At 37.9% G+C, this 18,691-nt stretch overlaps 1 protein-coding gene across 3 annotated transcripts in view; it reads right to left on the minus strand.

The window, feature by feature from the left end:
- xkr6b (XK, Kell blood group complex subunit-related family, member 6b) overlaps positions 1-18,691 on the minus strand; it is a 114,975-nt gene that overhangs the window by 14,597 nt on the left and 81,687 nt on the right. Inside the window, exon 1 of one of the 3 annotated variants that reach the window (XM_073933238.1) lies at positions 1,942-2,087. The gene's annotated coding sequence lies outside the window, so the exon portion shown is untranslated. 3 annotated transcript variants of the gene reach the window in all.

Raw genomic sequence — 18,691 nt, forward strand, 5'->3', positions numbered from 1 at the left:
GGTACATCTCCTAATCTATCTGCCTCACTGTCGACACAGCACCTGCTTGGTGGAGATTAAAATCTGGATGCAACAAAACTATCTCAAATTAAATAGCTCCAAGACTGAGATTTTACTTATTGGCACGTCCTCTGTTAATAGATGTGGTAATCTCACGTAACAGTTGATGATTGTCTTTTAAATTCTTCTATGCAGGTGTGAAGTCTTGGTGTTCTCTTTGACACTCAGCTTAGCCTGCAACCTCATTTTAAACACTTAACAAAAAACGCATTTTATCACTTACGCAAAATTGCCCGCATCCATCCTTTTGGCTTGTCCATGCTTTTATTTTGTCTCATTTAAATCTTTGTAACTCTTTATTTGGGGGTCTGCCAGCCAATTCACTTAAGCTTTAACCATGTATTCAAAACTCAGCTGCATGTGTGTTAACTCAAACATCATGTCGCTCTCACATTACCCCTGTACTCCAACATTTACACTGGTTCCCTATTAAGTCACGCATCAGTTTTAAAACCTTGATTTTAACTTATAAAGCTGTTCACTGTTCCCTGTACTGTTTTAAGAAACTTCTTAAAACTCATCTTTTTATTATTGCTTATAACTTATGAGGTTTTCTTTTCATCTGTATGTATATATATATATATATATATATATATATATATATATATATATATATATATATATATATATATATATATATATATATATATATAATTAAAAAAAAACTTTTTTGTGTATTTCATGTTTCACTGTGTTTTGATGCTCTTGATAGCGCTTTGAGTCTGAGAAAAGCGTAATATAAATAAAATGTATTATTATTATTGAAGCTTCCACACAGGTGTATTGAGGCAAGTTGGAGCTAAATTCTACAGGGACACCGGCTCTTTCGGATCAAGTTTGGTGACCCCTAGTCTAGTGAGTCATTCACTCATTTAATTCAGTCAACAATATTGATTCAAAAAACAAACAATACATTTTTTCAGCAACATGGATTCTCTAAGATCTGTCCTATTTTATGTCATTTATCACTTAATTAACAGGTTTGTTCAACAGCACTGACTTCTTAACTCTCTAGTTATGTTTAAATGGTCAAACTGCAAACAACACTGACTATCTACAACATGAAAATCTACATTTAAATAAAACATTGCAGTTTCGAAACTTTGTAGGGATGTTTACTAAATAACGAAAAGATTAAAAAAAACTATATAATGCAACAATGTAATTACTTAAAAAGTAAATATATATTTAAACATGTTTATATTCCTTTTCATACAAAGAGAAATGTATATTTAGAGGTATAACCCTGATTTTCAATCACAACAATTGAAAATGGTCTCCTGACCAAATGTCGTTAAAAAAACACTTAGAAGTTAAACCTTTATATAATAAAACAAATATGAACATTTTACTCAAACCCATGCCTAATGAATCCATTGAATCCCGAAAAGCAGAGAATTTTCAATTGGTTCATTTATTTATATATTTGTTTATTTGTTGTATTTATATATTGCTCTATTTGTTCACAGCTTTAGTTGTGCTAGATGTGTAATATGAAATGTCAGAGAATAAATATTAACACACAAAATACGGTAACATTAAAAACCTGCCTTTATATTAAAAAACCTGTATGCTTTTCATGAGAAAATAAGTATCTGACTGTATAATAACTGTGGTTTTTAAGAAATAAATATGTTGCAGTTGATGACTGGAAGTGGCTAATGATTTAAAGAGACATGCGGATGCCAGTCTAGCCTGTTGTGATCCTGTGTTGAAGCTGGAGACAGAGGGCTGTGGGACGGGCGCCTGTCGTCTAGGCAGGGATGGAGATGGTGTTGTGTGTCAGCAACCGTCAGCGATTGATTATCTGTGATCTTCCAGAGCTCAACATCACACAATATTTAGACACTGCGAGGCACAATCTTGGGTCACATTTCATACCTGCAGCTCAATTATGATGCTTTCATGAGAGAAGCTGAGACAAGTAAAAAGCAAGGTGCTGAGAGAAGCGAATTACATTCAGCCATAATCACAGGACAGAGGCTTTGAGGTCAAAAGGAGGTAAATGGGACTCACAAGGCCAGTATCTGAGAAAATGAAAAATAAAAAAATATAAAATAATGTGTAATGACGCGACTACACCACTAGATGGTTCACTGCTGTTGTGTAGAACAGGTTTTGCTCAACATAATCTGTAAAAATAGTACAGTTCTCTAAATAAGTGGGGTTGCAGAGATTTCTCTGAATTCTACACATAAAGTCTGACAGATATATAACAGCAACAGACCTATATGTAAACAGCTGCCAATAAATTAATTAATTTGTTATATTCAGGTTAAATCCCAACTTCTAACTTACTAATTACACTGTGAAAATATCTGTTAATGAACATTTCTGTATTTTTTCTCTGTTTATTTACAATTGTTATTTGCATTATGGGACCTTGAGCTCTGCTCTGTCGATTTTTTATGTTGAAAATTCAACTTACACTTGACAAAATTACTTTTATTGACATTTCAGTAGTTTGTAATAATAAAATGTATAATAAATAAATATATAAGTCGGTTAAATTACAGAAAATATACTGGCAGTTTCCTACAAGGTTTTTGTATTGTAATATACAACACCAACCCAGACAATACACTGTATCACTTTCAACTATTAAAAAAATATTCATAAAAGTCACCTATTTAAATTTTTCAAGTTTAAAAGATGTCGGATGAAAGATCAACGCCCATAATGCAATTCAAAAGCATACATAAAAGCAAAGAGCATAGAATCACCAAGAGGCCACACCCAGTGGAACGTTCCATTGCAACAGCAGTGCCCAGCAACAGCCCCAGACTCCACCATTTTGGAGTGAAAACGATCGGCTGTCCATTAGATCTTATTGCTGCTGCGATGACAAGCAGCTGCTTTGTTTTTTATTTATTTTATTTCTCTTAGCGCATTAAAGCTGAGATACAACCTGAAAGACGACAATACAGCACTTACTATCTCAATCATCAGCACTTATAATAGTTTATTTTACAGACTTATAATATGCTGTTGTCCAATTGGAATTTTCATTCCAAAATGGCCGCCGCAGCATCAAGTGGCTGTTTCCCAAATCGCACTAGAGTGTCGCCTCTTGGTGATTCTATGCTTTTTGATAAAAAGGAAAAAAAAGGAAAAACATAAATCACACAATACGGTAAAACTGCTAATTTATGGATATTTTTTTCAGTTTCCCTGCTTAAAACCAGGCTGGTTGACGAGCTAAAACCAGCCAAACATCCTAGGCTGATTTAAGCTGGATTTTTCAGCAGGGGTATTTATAAACAGCTAATTAGTAGTGGATTAAGCTAGTGTTTTCTAAAAAGCCACTCTTTTGCATGATAAAAGGTAATATTTTATGCCAAGAACAGGCTTATATGCATGCAAGTTCAAAGAACTTTCACTGTCTTATAATATGTATTTATTTTTACCTAATTATCCCAATGACTCCCATATGATTCGTTCAGCGATTCATTTCCCTGCTAAAAAATCCAGCTTAAACCAGCCTAGGCTGGTTGGCTGGTTTTAGCTGGTCAACCAGGCTGGTTTTAAAGGGGTTTTGGCCACTTCCAGGCTAGTTTCCAGCCATTTCCAGCCTGGTCTTAGCTGGTCAGGCTGGAAAATGACCAGCTAAATCCAGCTAAAACCAGCTTGACCAGCCTGGTTTAAGCTGGACATAGCTGGTTTTGGCTGGGCTCCCAGCCTGCTAGGCTGGTCAAGCTGGATTTAGCTGGTCATTTTCCAGCCTGACCAGCTAAGACCAGGCTGGAAATGGCTGGAAACCAGCCTGGAAGTGGCCAAAACCCCTCTAAAACCAGCCTGGTTGACCAGCTAAAACCAGCCAACGAGCCTAGGCTGGTTTAAGCTGGATTTTTTAGCAGGGTTGGTCCCAAACCCTCTCTTTAGCGTGATGCTAATCTGCGCTGATTGGTCTGACTCTTAACCCTAACCCCAAGTAATAACAATGACACACATTCGGTATTAATCCACACAGTTGCAAAAGTTGAACTATTTTGAAAACTGAACGCACTGCGCGTGTGAGGAACAGCTGACGGTGGCAATAGCAAAGGAAAACAGCAGAGGATTATGAGTTCACAAATGAATTTAAATTGGTAAAGGAAGAAGCAGCGTTGAGTTTTCAATGTGGTTTTGGACACAATATGTGAACATTCCCATGAAGGTTTAACCTGAGAGATAACGTACAAAGCACTGATCTATAATAGATAAGTGATAACAAGCCGCGCGGGGCGATTATAACTTATAACACATTTAAACACATATTTTGTAAACTACACAAAATAAAGCAACAATTTAATCACATTTACATGTTATGGTCCATTATGGTCCATTGTTATGGTTAACTGGTCCATTTGAACTGTAAGTTACTGACAAAGTCCGTGTCAAAGTCTGACAATGTCCCATAAATAATTGTCTCTGCTGCTCCTTTAATAGCAAACTGTCTGCGAATCCCGCATTGCGGCAAAGGTTATTGTTATCAAAAATCTAAAAAATGACAGGAACAAACACAGCTCATGATTGGCTATACTGTGGTATTGTTGTGAAAATGAAGTTTAACTCTTTATTCCCCGCAGCCAAATCTTCATCTGTCATTGATCGTCATCTATGCATCATGATCAGTCCCGTGATCCCCCATGCTCCGCTAGTGTCTGAAGGGAAAACGCGTTCCCATTTTACCAGATCTGCAACTACATATTTGGTGATGTACTATATCGACGTCAACGCGTTCAAGCAACACAACTCGATTAATTTATTCGACTATTTCCTTAAGGAATCAATAGTTTTGGACACGGTTTTAGATTTAAACCTCAGCTGGATGTTTTCATTCACTTAAGCTGTGTTACACATTGCATGGACGCTCATGTTCAAAAACCCACAATAAGGGCTCTTTAATACTGTGGATTGTGACCTAATCTCATAATAAAGTTTTACCAAAAACTCCCTCTCTAAGTATGAAGAGAAACAAAAATTACAGGGTGACTGACCCTAAACACACAGTAGAGTGAAGAAACTGATGGTAACTGCACACACATTCATGCACAAACTTCAAAGTTAGTTGGCAGATGCCGCCCCGCCGCCTTGGCCTCGGTCCACAACAGTGTTGACGAGTGTAATCTCCTGCCATCTCAGCTCTGTGTTTCTTTCATGTCTGCTTCTGCCATTCTGTTCACCCAATATGCTCTTCGTAGTTTACTCATCCACACCGTCTGTAAGCAGATCCCTCGTTCACGCCATCGAGCTGCGAACAGCAAGTGTGTTACACCAAATCAACAAAAATCTCATTTTCAGGTATGGAGTGCGAATGTTAAAGTCAGCAGCAGGCCGTATATATCAGCATGAAAGGGGCAGCTGCCACTTGAAGTTGCGGTGACTTCACTACTCTGGTCTGCTGTAACTGTGCCATCTGCTGGGATCTGCTTATACACTCACCCGCTCTGTTTACACACCGCCCGCTGAACACGTCACATCTGCTCTCTCCCGCTTAATGTACACATTAAGTACAGCACATCGCCACAGCTGCTCTACAGACTCACACACATGCACACAAAAACGCCACAGATGCTGTCTGCTCATGAAAACCTCATTTCATAATTCTGTGGTCACCCTGCTGGCAAAAGTACTGTACATTACGGTGACCAGATTTCTGAGGTGCAAACTGAGGACATTTTCTAGTTCAGTGGTCAGAACAGCACTGGAATCTCAGTTAGGATTATCTATGAGCAGGGCCACACAGAATCTGTGGCCTTTTTTTGTTATTTTGTTATTTCTATACACATTTTACACACATCTCTAAATTTATTAAGAATAATTTGAGGCTGGAAACATGAAAATATATATTTTTAAATCCCTTCTTAACCCTAAACAATATTTACAATGCAAGTACACTTATTTTGTGAACAAAGCTACACTGTAAAAAATACTGTGTTCCACACAATCGATTTCTGTTGGGACAACAAGGAGGAATTAGGTTAAGTTATTGGTTTTTACAACTGTAAGTGGATTAAACATGAATGAACAATTAAGTTGTCCTCAAAAAAAAAACTTAAGAATTGTGTTGTTTCAGCTCATTTTAAATAAGTAGTTTGAACAAACAGCAGATGTAATTTTGTATATAGCAGGCCTCTCATATCATAAATTTGCTATAGACATACATTCAATTGACTAAACATTTGCATAATTGTTCAAAATAGTACTGAAATTAAGTGATTTGCACACATGCAGTGCATCTGGAAAGTATTCATAACGCTTCATTATTTTATGTTACAGCCTTATTCCAAAATTAATCAAATCAATTTATTTTCTCAAAATTCAACAAAAAAATTCCCCATAATGACAATGTGAAAAACGATTTTTTGAAATTGTTGCAAACTGATTAAAAATAAAAAACCTGAAAAATCACATGTACAGAAGTATTCACAGCCTTTGCTCGATACATTGTTGATGCACCTTTGGCAGCAATTACAGCCTCAAGTCTTTTTGAATATGATGCCACAAGCTTGGCACACCTGTCTTTGGGAATATTTGCCCATTCCTCTTTGCAGTACCTCTCAAGTTCTATCAGGTTGGATGGGAAGTGACGGTGTACAGCCATTTTCAGATCTCCAGAGATGTTCAATAGGATTTAGGTCTGGGCTCTGGCTGGGTCACTCAAGGACATTCATAGAATTGCTGTGAAGCCACTACATTGATATTTTGGTGGTGTGCTTTGGGTCATTGTGCTGCTGGAAGATGAACCGTCTCCCCAATCTGAGGTCAAGTGCACTTTGAATCAGGTTTTCATTCAGGATGTCTCTGTACATTGCTGCATTTATTTTTCCCTCTATCCTGACTAGTCTTCCAGTTCCAGCTGCTGAAAAACATCCCCACAGCATGATGCTGCCACCACCATGCTTCACTGTATGGATGGTATTAGCATGGTTATGAGTGGTGCCTGGTTTTCTCCAAATGCCTGCCATTCACTTCAAAGAGTTCAATTTTAGTCTCATCAGACCAGAGAATTTTGTTTCTTACGGTCTGAGATTCCTTCAGATTCCTTTTGGCAAATTCCAGGCAGGCTGCTATTTGCCCTTTACTAAGGAGTGGCTTTCGTCTGGCCACTCTACCATACAGGCCTAATTGGTGGATTGCTGCACAGATGGTTGTCCTTCTGTAATGGACCATCAAAATAAAGTGTGACCAAATATTTAATATGATCATAACCATGACGTAAATGATATCGGTAGACAAAGAGGTATTGACCTATCATAAACTAGTCCCAATAGCTATTAGATTAAACATTATTAAGCCACATGAATACACTGAACATATACCTATAGGTATTGGTAAACATTATGATGTATGTGTGACATCAACTAAAAAGATAAATTATTTTTCAGAATGTTCAAAAAAGTTGTACTGTAAACTCTTAATCAAAAACATTGTATTCTCTAGCAGAATAATTTAGCTTATTTTACATTCTGTCAAAACTGTCCATTATTTATTCATTAATAGCCTGAGCGTCCTATGAGGACTGTATACTGTATCTCTTGTTTTCTGCACAGTTGCAGGTTCTTCAGAAAATGACTTCTTGTCTCAATGACTCCTGGGAAACGCATGCTTTTTTGAAGCCTTTAGAATCGTTCACCAGAATGTGTTTTGAATGGAGCGTAATCTCTCTCTGCTGCTCGCTGCTCTCATGAAGCTAATTACAACTATAATCATCTTTGCATTCGTTGCAAAGCTTAATGGCTTTAACAGGAGCCGGTAATTATGTAAAAATAGGAGAAACGTTTGGTGGCAAACATCACTAACAACAGCAACAAAAAGACATTATTGTGCACACCGGCAAAGCACATCATGTTTCTTTGTTGAAGTTCATCCTTCACAAAAGCCTGGTGAGCAGCTCATCACAGCACAGACGGTTACAGAAACAAGTTTTCTGTTTTTTTTCTTTCTTTTTTTTAGATTTTATGCCTTTACCCAAGTTATTTCCACACAGTCAATGTTTGTGAATCAAACTGATGTTATGATAAAACTGAAAACTCGAATACAGTCCTGTTGAAGATACAAAGATTGCCAGACATGTAAAATACTTTAAACCACGGCAATACATTAGTAAAGACTAACAGCAACTAATAAGTAAACATTAATCATCAACAGTATGTAGATAAAGAGGTTTAACCATTATTCATTGTTTTCTTTCTGCTTAGTCCCTTATTCATCAGGAGTCGCCACATCGGAATGAACCGCCAACTATTCCGGCATATGTTTAACACAGCAGATGCCCTTCCAGCCACAGGTTTAACCATTAATGGGTCAAATTTAAATAATGAGTAAACAAACCTAACCAACAACAATCCATGACTAAATTCAACTGACAAACGACAACCAAAGTAAACAATCTGTGATTAAACTAGACTAACCAGCAACAACCAATAACAAAAACCCTAACCAGCAACAACAATCTGTTTGAAATTAGACTGACTGACAACAATCAATGACTAAAAAGATTAACCAACAAAAATCTGTCAATTATTGAGAATGATAAATATAAACCAATGACCAAATTGATTAACCAACATAATTCTGTGATTAAACAAGACTGACCAACAACAACCAATGACTACAATGATAACTAACAACATTCTGTGATCAAACGAGACTGACCAACAACAACAACATCATCAACAACAGCATCTACAACAACAACAACCAATCACCAAAATGACTAACCAACAACATTCATTTATTCATTCATTTTCTTTTCGGCTTAGTCCCTTTATTTATCCAGGGTCACCACAGCGGAATGAATCCGCCAACTTATCCAGCATATGCCTTTTATGCAGTGCATGCCCTTATAGCTGCAACCCATCACTGGGTAACACATAAACACTCATTCACACACACATACACTACGGACAATTTAGCTTACCCAATTCACCTGTACCGCATGTCTTTGGACTGTGGGGGAAACTGGAGCACCCGGAGGAAACCCACGTGAACGCAGGGAGAACATGCAAACTCTTCACATAAACGCCAACTGACCCAGTCGAGGCTCGAACCAGCGACCTTCTTGCTGTGAGATGACAGCACTACCTACTGCGCCACTCCGACGCCCCTAACCAACAAGATTCTGTGATCAAACGAGACTGACCAACAACAAAAACAACAACAACAACAACAACCAATCATCAAAAAGGACTAACCAACTACATTCTGTGATCAAACTAGACTGACCAACAACCACAACCATTGACTAAAATGATAACTACCAATAATCTGTAATCAAACAAAACTGACCAACAACAACTAATGACCAAAATGATAATTAACAACATTCTGTAATCAAGCGCGACTGACCAACAACAACAACAACAACAACCAATGACTAAAATAATAACTAACAACATTCTGTGATCAAACAAGACTGAACAACAACAACAACCAATCACCAAAATGACTAACCAACAACATTTTGTGATCAAACGAGACTGAACAACAACAACAACAACAACAACAACAACAACCAATTACCAAAATGACTAACCAACAACATTTTGTGATCAAACGAGACTGATCAACAACAACAACCAATGACCAAAATGATAACTAACAACATTCTGTAATCAAGCGTGACTGACCAACAACAAAAACAACCAATGACTAAAATAATAACTAACAACATTCTGTGATCAAACAAGACTGAACAACAACAACAAACAATCACCAAAATGACTAACCAACAACATTCTGTGATCAAACAAGACTAAACAATAACAACAACAACAACAACCAATCACCAAAATGACTAACCAACAACATTCTGTGATCAAACGAGACTGATTAACAACAGCAACCAATGACCAAAATGATAACTAACAATATTCTGATTAAATGAGACTGACCAACAACAACCACCAGTGACTAACATGATAACTAACATCAATCTGTGATCAAACAAGACTGACCAACAACAACCACTGAACAAAATGATAACTAACAACATTCTGTGATTAAATGAGGCTGACCAACAAAAACCACCAACGACTAACATGATAACTAACAACAATCTGTGATCAATCTGTGACTGACCAACAACAACAAATGACAAAAGTAATTAACCAAAAACAAACAATGAGCAAAGAAGACAACAATATGATTGGGACTGATCAAAAACAACACAAGATTTAAAAAAACTACCAACAACTGAGCAGACAAGACTAACAAACAACAATATATATAAAAAAGCAACAACCAACCAATAAAGTACACTAATCAACAATATGTTTAAGCAAGACTGAACAATAACAAAATAACTAAGCAACAACATCAATGAATAATCAAGATCAATCGATTACAGATACAAATTGTCTAACTGTTATTGCAGAAGATGTGCATGTGTGAAAGGCTGTCAGTTTATTGAAAACAGCTCCACTCTACTGTCTCTGTATGTCTGAATGCTTCATGCACAAAACGCAATCGCACTGCACTGCATGAACCACATTTCAGGGAACGAGTGGCAAAACTGCACAGGCATCTGAAAAATGCAAAGTGAACAGGACATTTCACCAGAGTTTCACCTGTCATTATGTCAACAGGATGAACTTGCAGAGTTCTTCCCTCAACAAAGAGAAGATCTCAAACTGAACAGCGAGTGTTTTTGCTTCATTTCAGAGCTCAGTGGTTTATTCCTCTGGCTGATGGTGATGCAAAGTGTTCCTGGGAAGGATCCTGTCCGCAGGAAAGAAAACTCACTAATGAGATGGCAATTGTTATTAGATAACACTGTGAGCAGATGCAGACATGTCTCCTGATTCCCAGATGTTTCTCTTGATAAAAAGTCTAATTTTGCATGTCCTCTAGAGTCAATACTTCAAATAATTCCTCCAATTTTTTTAGGCAATACTTTACTAAACCCTAGTAGCAAAGAAATTTGGCCCAGGTTTGGCAAAAAGCTGGCACAGCAGGCATTCATCCGGCACTGGCATACATCATGTGGGCCAAACATGGCCCGGGTTTGGCAGAGGTGGCACCGTTTTTAAGGCGGCACACAAGATTTGGGCCAGATGAAAAACATAGTATTTGGCCCAGATTTAAAAATTTGATAAGTGGGCCATGTGAGTTTGGTCAGTCTTGACCCACATTTAAAATACACTAAAATCATTTTTGAGTAAAGAAAAAAATTCTACCAATCAGGTCACTTTGAAAAAAAGGGTGCCCATAGTGTGCCTAAAGCACATCACTCCATGGGTTTATTAATTTTATTGCAATCGTGACACACCAACCCATCTGGCCAAGGTCCAGTTATGAGTTATTAACTTGGCTGAGACTTGGCCCAGAAATGGTCTGTGTTTGGCCCTTGTCTGGAAGCCAGATTTAGTCCAGTCATGTACCGTAATTCACTGCGGCATGTGGGCCAAGCAAAACCTGATTGTGTGGGCCAGAGCTGGGCCAGAAAAATTTTGCTATGTGGGAAGGGTCTAGTTGACCACATAAACTAATAAAGAGGGGAAAAAAGACTGTAAAGCAATTACTAATTGTGTTTATGTTAATAATATTTGCTGATATACTAACTGTTAATATTATTTAATGAATCTGAGTTAACATTAACTGTCGATAACTATTTGTATATTAATGTTAATAAAAAGGGAATAATACTGTGAAAAATGTATTGCTCGTTGTAAATTGATCCCCTGAGGATTTAGTTTGTTCCTGAGATAAAATAAGATTTTTATTTTTTTTTTTTACAAAATTTTCATAGCAAAACACAAGTACTGAGGCAAATAATGCCATAAGTTTTGAGAAAAGAAATCACCAAGTCAGCCATTTAACCCTTAATTCGTGTTCACATCGCGTCTCTTACTTTAGTGTTCCTGGTCAAAATTGACCGCTCTTTTTAACTGCTCTTATATTAACACAAAAAGAATTTTTGATAGAGGACATCAATCAAAATCAAAATACTTTGTTTCGTTACTAAAAGACAGCTTGCAAAATTAACTATCACAGTGTCTGACAAAAAATATGGAATTTGAATAGATCTGAATGATTTATCAACCAGCAAAGCACAAACAAAACGGTATACTCATCACCATTCATATGCAACCTCTGAACCAGTGAATGCATGTATAAGCGCTGACTGACATCAGACGCACTTTTGATAAACTGATCCCAGATCAGCTTCTGTACACTCCATTTTAAGTGACATCTCAGTTATTAGTGATCAGTTTAACATACAGAGCGTATCTGTCAGTCAGCGCTTATTTATGCATTTGCTAATTCAGAAGTTGCATATGAAGAGCGATGATTGACGCAGGGTGATTATTGACGGGAGGGTTTGAAGTGCACAGGATATCTTTGTGGAAAAACGGTTTTGCGGGATAACGCAAAACATCTAAAAAACTTTAAAAAAATAAAAATAAATAAATAAATATATATATATATATATATATATATATATATATATATATATATATATATATATATATATATGTGTGTGTGTGTTTACCTATCACTGATTTTTTTTCTCCCACCCATTTTTTTCATTACAATCATGTCCCTTCCGGGTCTTCACATGGACGCTTCCCTATTTAAGTCTATGTAACCGGGTGAGGAATAAAACAATGCAGTCCTTTGTAGCACACTCTCGTGTTGTCTGTAATAGTGTCCCGGTACGGAAATTATAAATATGTCCCGTTAACATTTAAGTGCAGCTAAGCGCATTCTTAAATGCCGCTGATTTGCCATAGTAATCACCAGTGCTCACAGATATGACTGTGATTGGCCATGATGGTCATCAGTTTACTGATCTTTACCAAGTGCGACACTAGAGCATTTTACAGCCGTGAAGATCAGTCAATTACCCGTTTGTATTTGCACTCGGTGAAGAATGGTAAACTGATGACCTTTATAGCCAATAACTGTCAATCCTGTTGAGCAATGGTGAATACTATGGCAAAGCAGCGCTGTTTAGGTTTACCGAATTTCTGTAAATTCAGAGTTTGATAAATGACATCTAATATGTGTGCTTGGGAAAGATAACAAGTGCCATTTCCCTTAATTTAGCTGAAAATTAGGTTTGACATCCCTTTTTATTTTCACTTTCCATTCAGAACGGACCCTCGGGTCCCTCGGAAGGTGGTAAAATTATACATTTGTGTCACTTTCTCTTCACTGATAAGATATACAGCCAGGTACACAAAATTCCTGTGTGACTCCAGAGCAATATTTCCGGGTTTCTTTCTTCCGCAGCCTTAATTTTGCTTTTAAAATGGTGGCCGTGTTGCTAGTTGTTGCTAATGTGAATGAGGCATAAATCCTTCTATGGTGAAGAATATGAGATGTTGTGTCAAAGCTTGGAAGGCCAATTGCAAGTTTTTTTTTTCACATGAATATCAAAATGTAGCTCTCAAAGCATGGGTCTCAAAGCGTTTACACTTAACATGCATAATTTATCTCATCCTATTGTATGATATGTAGCTCGCTGAAGACGGGGCTCTTCTCAAGCATGAACGGCAGCAGAAGAGTGCAGAAATAAGAGTAAATGTTGACTGTTTCACTGTTCAGCCCTCTGACTTGTGATCTCTGACAGGGGGCCATTTGCTCCGTACATAGAGCCAAGAGAAAGAGAGAAAACGAAAGGCAAGTGAAGGGTTCAGGGTGCGAGGAGATGGAGGAAGGCTGTGGATCAATAGTTTAGGCTTTTCAAGAGCTGCATCATAACCAGAGCTAACATCTGGCATTCACTGACATTTTCTGTTAGCCTGATAAATGTCATGGGTGCTAACAAACAAACCCACCAGTCTGCTCCTTGCCCCCCACACTAGCATGCTCCTCAAATGTTGGAGCCGTGTGTGAACCCACCAAAGCCCACTTGTGTGCTGTTGGCCTGTGCTCTGTATCCCGATTTCTGACTTGCTGAATGAAGAGTGCAATTGAAGCCACCTCTGAAACCTATAGGCCTTAATATAATACGCTCTGTTCTGTTTTTCGCTCGGGGTAAGAATAAGTTCAAATTACTAATAGACAGGAACAGAATATACCAATATCCAATTAGACAGGAGTGAATGACAATACATAAATCTGTCTATTTGATGACAAGTCTTTTTTTGGACTATTGTTAGATGTCTACACTGTAAAGAATGCTGGGTTCCACACAACAGATTTGTGTTGAGATTAGGGTTGTCACGATACTGGAATCTGCCACTAATTAATACTTACATTTTAAAAACAAAGCGCGTTTTTTTAAAGACCGCTGATTTGCCGTTGGGTTCTTGTGCTCAACAGAAATGACTGTGTTTGGCTGTGAAGGTCATCAGTTCACCAAACTCACCGCTGTTTACTGAATGTAAGCACAGATACAAGGACACTGGAGTGTTTCAAAGTCAGGTCAATTAGCTGGTTTATCTGTAAGCTGACATACGAGTGATCCGCCGATGAATCGTAGCTTTAAAATGTCCCTGTATATGTGGTTAAACTCAGTAAACAGCAGGGAGTTCGGTGAACTGATGACTGTGGCGAGGGGGCATGGCCGAGAGACGTGGGAACAGAATGAGGCCGCATGTAAGTGGATGCACCTGTGGTGCGCACCGGTCTCGAATCCCACGGAAGGAGCTCTGGACTATAAGAGGAGGGATGATGGCAGAGGAAGCCGAGAGAGGACCGAGCACGGGCATTTTACTTTTGCTTTTAAAACTTTTTACTTTTGCTTGTTTTGGTTTAGATGGCAGCCTCCGTGAGGAGCTGACGTCACTGTTATTAATAAATCATTTAAAAACTGCGTCGGTTCTCCGCCTCCTTCCCAGCGGCCAAAGGGCCGTGAACTTCATTACAATGACCTTCACGGCGAATCACAGTCATTTCTGTTGAGCACTTGAACACAATGGCAAATCAGCACTGATTAAGAACGTGCTCAATAGCGCTCAAATATTAGAGGGAAATTGACGTTTTTAAATTTTCAGTATCCATTGCTACCAAATTGTCACAACCCTTGTTGAGATAACTTGAGATAAACTCAAGAATGGCTTCTCATTGTGTGGGCTGATGGAGTAGACGGGTTTGTTTCTCGCTCTCATATTTTTTTTATTTAAACTTGCATAAAGCCCATTAAATTCATTTGTGAACTAAAATCGAAACACTTTTATGTAAAACTATCACTTCGATTAAACATGACCTCCAAATCGCTTAAACAGAGCAAGTAAAAAGCAAAAACTGACCCCTCCGAGGACACCGCGAACGAGCTGAAAATGACAGTGATGGTCAAACTTTTGGATCAACACCAACAGACCATATCGGCGGAATGCAAATCCTCCATTTCAACTCTTGAGGAGAAGATGGACCACTTTCATTCTATGCTGTCAGATCACGCACAAAAGATTGCTTCGTTAGAATCAAATGCCAATGCACTCGACGTGTGGGTTCTGGCTTCAGAATCAGTCTGTACCACTCTGGCGGAGACCTGTATGAAATTACAAGATAGTTGTGGACCTTGAATTGCGCAGCCGCCAGAATAATATTTGGATTGTGGCCATACCAGTGTCCTTTGAAGGGCCTTGACCTTCGATATTTTTTGAGCAGCTACTAGTGGATATTCTGGGGGAAACGTTTTATCCTCTCCTCCTGAGATGGGCAAACAGGTCTTTGTATAGCAAAAAAACTCAAGAATTGTGTTGTTTTGGCTCATTTTCAAGTAGTTTGAACAAACAGCAAATGTCATTTTTTAAAGTGTATTCAATTTTCAATTTTGCCTTGTTTTAGCTAAGCATACACTGCAAAAAAAATCTGTTATTTAAATTTTTTCCCAGCAGGAGTTTTTTTTTTTAATCTAAAATAATGGCTGTTAAACTACAGACATTTACCGCAAAATAAAATATGTTAAATTTGGCAGAAACTTTCTGTAATTTATCATCCCATATTTTACAGTAAATTTCTGTTATTTAACGGACATTGTTTTATTTATTTATTTTTTATTTTTAGCACCCCAGCTGCCAGAAAAAAGTAAAATAACAGATTTTTTTACAGTATGCTTAGATGTCAGACTTTTATTGAGCATAAAATTGCTTGGTAGGCTGGAATATGTCTCGACGTTTCTCACACTGCTAAATATGGCATTAAGATAAATATATGTAAATGTGTGCTGTGTATTTTCCTGTCAGTAACAAAATAAACACAACAAAACCGACAACGGTCAGAAAACAGCAGTTGAGAAAACCATGAGATCACAGCAATGTGGATGTTTAAACAGTTCACCACTCTAATAAAGTCCAGTCTATGTACAGTACACTGTGAGTAAACAATCTATTGTTGAAAATAAGCAACGTCTTTATAAAAGCTGTAGCACTTTATACAATAGATTCTGTTTAAAGACGTCATGAACTCGCTTTTTGAAAAAACAAACAAACAATTTAAAGGTAGTAAATTAGTTTCTGTTGGGTTTTGACACCCCTCATCAAAACACACCAATTAAATAGACATGGAGGATTAAAGGCTATGTGGTGGTGCAGTAGGTAGTGCTGTTGCCTCACAACAGGAAGGTCGCTGGTTTGAGACTCGGCTGGGTCAGTTAGCGTTTCTGTGTGGAGTTTGCATGTTCTCCCCTCGTTCGTGTGGGTTTCCTCCGGGTGCTCCCATTTCCCCTACAGTCCATAGACATGCGGTACAGGTGAATTGGGTAGGCTAAATTGTCCGAAGTGTATGAGTGTGTATGGATGTTTCCCAGAGATGCTGGAAGGGCATCCGCTGCGTAAAACATGTGCTGGATAAGTTGGCGGTTTATTCCACTGGGGCAACCCCTGATTCATAAAGGGACTAAGCCGAAAAGAAAATGAATGAATAAATGAATGAATGAATGAATGAATGAATGAATGAATAAATGAATGAATGGAGGATTAAAGAAGTAAACGCCAAGAAGGTATGATTGGCTAATGCTTTCCATTATAGTTCCATTATATTTAAAACTATTTTAAAGTTGCGGCAGCTGTATCCACATCCAGTCTTGATCGATGCTGCTGTGATTTAGGTTAAAACATTTATAAAGCAATACTCCAGGTGTATGCTCAATGTGTGTAAAATGGGTTGATTTTTCAACGTTTTCAAGGGACGTATTTCAAGATTGGATAAAACAGTGCTTGACAAGGATCACTTTACCCGATAGAGACCATGTAATAAAAATGGTTACACTCATTTGTGTTGTGCAACATTACCGTAGGATCCAATACAGTTGACACAGCCCAGCTTTGCCCTTTAGCTTGTAAGTCTGAAAATCAGTGTGTGAATCTGCATTTTTGAATGAAATGAACAATACAGCGAGTTCTTACTGACATGCCATTAAAATAAACTTCATTCACACTGTTCTAATGTTGTTTTCAGAGCATATTTATTGTGTGGTTTCTGCATTTGACTGCATTTACCTATAATGGAAAACGAGCTATAAACAGGCAGTGATGTAGAAGCAGTTTAGAAACACTATTATATAATAAAGTGCCTCATTCCACCCCAATTTTGGCAGATTGGCTTCAATATTAGATGTTTTTTAGATTAATGAGAACGTTTTGAGTTCTCTCAGTCGATGACCCCTTTAAACTGTGCTACTTTGCTCTACAATGCAGCTCGTGTTTTTACTCACATCTGACCTCGACAGACTGAACAGTGATATGACAGTGTTGCCAAATTCCTTTAATAAAAATTTGCTAAAGCCTGCATAAAAAGTTGCTAAATGTCTGTAAATGATGTCATGCACATAATAGCATATTCATAATGTCATTATGTTCTATCAGCACTTTTTCCAGAAAGTCTGCTTTGATAAGCTGTGTTGAACCCGAACCAAACTCCGACCTACTTTCTCAGATGAGCTTTAGGCTCACTCCCAATTCTACACCTTAGCCCTTCCCTTTACCCCTTCCTCTCGTTTTGGGCATTCAAGTGAAGGGGTAGGGGTGTCCCCATTCTCTTTAGCTTGAAGGTGTAGGGCTAACGGGAAAGGGCTAGATACTCTTCGAAAGGGAGATTTTTCAGGACCATGCTTGAAACCAAGGGTTAAGAACATTTCTCAGAATACACTCAAGTATGGGTAGCAACTGAAATCTGCAGGAAGGTGGCTCTCCAGAAACAGGGTTGATTACCCCTGGGTTATTTAGTGTATTCCTGATTAGCTATTTTTGGCTTACTTTAGCTCAGTGGTGTCCAAACTTGATTCATGAGGGCCGGTGTCCTGCAGATTTTAACTCCAACTTGCCTCAACACACCTGCAAGGATGTTTCTAGAAAGCCTAGTAAGAGCTTGATTAGCTAGCCCAGGTGTGTCTGATTAGGGTTGAAACTGAACTTTGCAGGACACTGGCTCTCCAGGACCGAGTTTGGACACCCCTGTTGTAGGTCATTCTATTCAAACTATGCATCTGATTTGACTTTACCTTTAGGCTATGTGTAGAAACAAACACTTATTTCATGAGAAATCAGTCTTCTGAACTCTTACGGTGCTGGTTTCAGACTGCTGAATGACTTTTTCTTGCATAAACTCATTGGTGGATTATGATGTCACAAATGCTATAAATCCTTGTAGGGGTGGTCAAATGGATATATATTATTTTAATTATTAACTTTATTTTCTAAAATACAGATCAGAGTAAACTTTTTCACAGAATCAAAGAGACCCCCCATACACC

Source organism: Danio rerio, chromosome 20 (assembly GCF_049306965.1).
Source record: "Danio rerio strain Tuebingen ecotype United States chromosome 20, GRCz12tu, whole genome shotgun sequence".
In the NCBI taxonomy this organism is placed as follows: domain Eukaryota; kingdom Metazoa; phylum Chordata; class Actinopteri; order Cypriniformes; family Danionidae; genus Danio; species Danio rerio.